This window comes from Larimichthys crocea, chromosome XXIII, assembly GCF_000972845.2.
Source record: "Larimichthys crocea isolate SSNF chromosome XXIII, L_crocea_2.0, whole genome shotgun sequence".
In the NCBI taxonomy this organism is placed as follows: Eukaryota; Metazoa; Chordata; class Actinopteri; family Sciaenidae; genus Larimichthys; species Larimichthys crocea.
The window spans coordinates 16,385,754-16,388,421 of record NC_040033.1 but is presented as its reverse complement, the minus strand read 5'-3'; positions in this window follow the sequence as shown (position 1 = coordinate 16,388,421).

The window sequence follows — 2,668 nt, the reverse complement described above, 5'->3', positions numbered from 1 at the left end:
TGTCCTGGAGTTGTCAGAAAACAATTTCATTTGTTTTTTTTAAATGAATTTTCTAAATCTGCATGTGTCACCATACGTTGTGTATGATTTCAGCATCACTTTATTAGAAAATGGTACAGTAAAAGAACTTGAAAATCACAGCAGAAGTAGCTGGGAACACGTAGAACAAGAAATCAGGTGGAGTTGTCAGAAAACAATTTGATTTGTTTATTTAATGACTTTTCTAAATATGCATATGTATCTTAGCAGAGATTATCATTTAATTTCTGAGTTTCCGAGGTGCACTTGAAGGCACCATGAAGCCACTTTACCGTACAAACCAATGTGGTGAAGTTATTGATTAATATTACTAATAAAAAATTAAATGTGAAATTATAAAAAGTCCTAGTAAACACTAATGTTGTTGAAGTGGCTCCGAGGATGGCTCGTTGTGATGAACATTAGGTTGTAGCTCATTGTGATGAACATTAGGTTGTAGCTCATTGTGATGAACATTAGGTTGTAGCTTGTTGTGATAAACGTTAGGTTGTAGCTCGTTGTGATGAACGTTAGGTTGTAGCTCGTTGTGATGAATGTTAGGTTGTAGCTTGTTGTGATGAACTTTAGGTTGTAGCTCGTTGTGATGAACATTAGGTTATAGCTCGTTGTGATGAACGTTAGGTTGTGGCTCGTTGTCTATCTTACTACGGTTGAAAATATGTGTGTTTTGTGTTTGTACGTTTCAATTAAGAGTTATTGATCCTGGAAGCGGACGTGCCAATATCTTTCTAACTACACCAAACTGCAGTGGCCATTGAGGCACCTTTCCTTATCTCGTAATTACGAGATCCTGATCTCGTAATTACGAGATAAGGTGTCTAATTTTTTTTTTTTTCCAACTGAATGCAATACGCTTCCGTAGGAAAGAATCATAGCATGCATAAATCCCTTGGCTGCGTCCAAAAAGAGACAGTTTCTGTCTAAAATTTGCCAAGTTGTACTTTATGGTTTTAACTGTTTTTTAAACATGTTTCTTAAACTTCAAATTTGGATCCAGTGTGACACAGAGTATACTGAATAGTATAGATATTTGCTGCACACACACACACAGTATACTGAGTAGTACAGATGTTTACTGCACACACACACACACACACACACACACACACACACACACACACACACACACAGTATACCGAACAGTAGACATATTTACTGCAGACACACAGACAGTATGTCTCCAGTAAAGATGTCTACTGCTCAGTATACTGTTTGTGTATCCCGAGCAGTGCATATATTTACTGCACACACACACACACACACACACACACACACACACACACACACACACAGTATACTCAGTAGTAGAGATATTTACTGCACACACACACACACAGTGTACTGAGCAGTAGACATATTTACTGCAAACACACAGACAGTATGTCTGCAGTAAAGATGTCTACTGCTCAGTATACTGTTTGTGTATCCTGAGCAGTACAGATATTTACTGCACACACAGGCAGTATACTGAGTAGTAGACATATTTACTGCAGACACACAAACAGTATGTCTGCAGTAAAGATGTCTACTGCTTAGTATACTGTTTGTGTATCCCAAGCAGTACAGATATTTACTGCACACAGTATACTGAGCAGTAGACATATGTACTGCAAACACACAGACAGTATGTCTGCAGTAAAGATGTCTACTGCTAAGTATACTGTTTGTGTATCACAAGCAGTACAGATATTTACTGCACACACACGCAGTATACTGAGTAATAGACATATTTACTGCAAACACACAGACAGTATGTCTGCAGTAAAGATGTCTACCGCTCAGTATACTGTTTGTGTATCTGCAGACACACAGACAGCATGTCTGCAGTAAAGATGTCTACTGCTCAGTATACTGTTTGTGTATCCCGAGTAGTACAGATATTTACTGCACACACACACACACACACAGTATACTCAGTAGTAGAGATATTTACTACAGACACTGTGTACTGAGCAGTAGACATATTTACTGCAAACACACAGACAGTATGTCTGCAGTAAAGATGTCTACTGCTCAGTGTACCGTTTGTGTATCCCGAGCAGTACACATTTTTACTGCACACACATGCAGTATACTGATTAGTAGACATATTTCCTGCAAACACACAGACAGTATGTCTGCAGTAAAGATGTCTACTGCTTAGTATACTGTTTGTGTATCCCAAGCAGTACAGATATTTACTGCACACACAGTATACTGAGTAGTAGACATATTTACTGCAGACACACAGACAGTATGTCTCTAGTAAAGATGTCTACTGCTCAGTATACTGTTTGTGTATCCTGAGCAGTACAGATATTTACTGCACACACACACACACACACACACACACAGTATACTCAGTACTACAGATATTTACTGCAGACACACACACACACAGTGTACTGAGCGGTAGACATATTTACTGCAAACACACAGACAGTATGTCTGCAGTAAAGATGTCAATTGCTCAGTATACTGTTTGTGTATCACAAGCAGTACAGATATTTACTGCACACAGTATACTGAGCAGTAGACATATGTACTGCAAACACACAGACAGTATGTCTGCAGTAAAGATGTCTACTGCTAAGTATACTGTTTGTGTATCACAAGCAGTACAGATATTTACTGCACACACACGCAGACA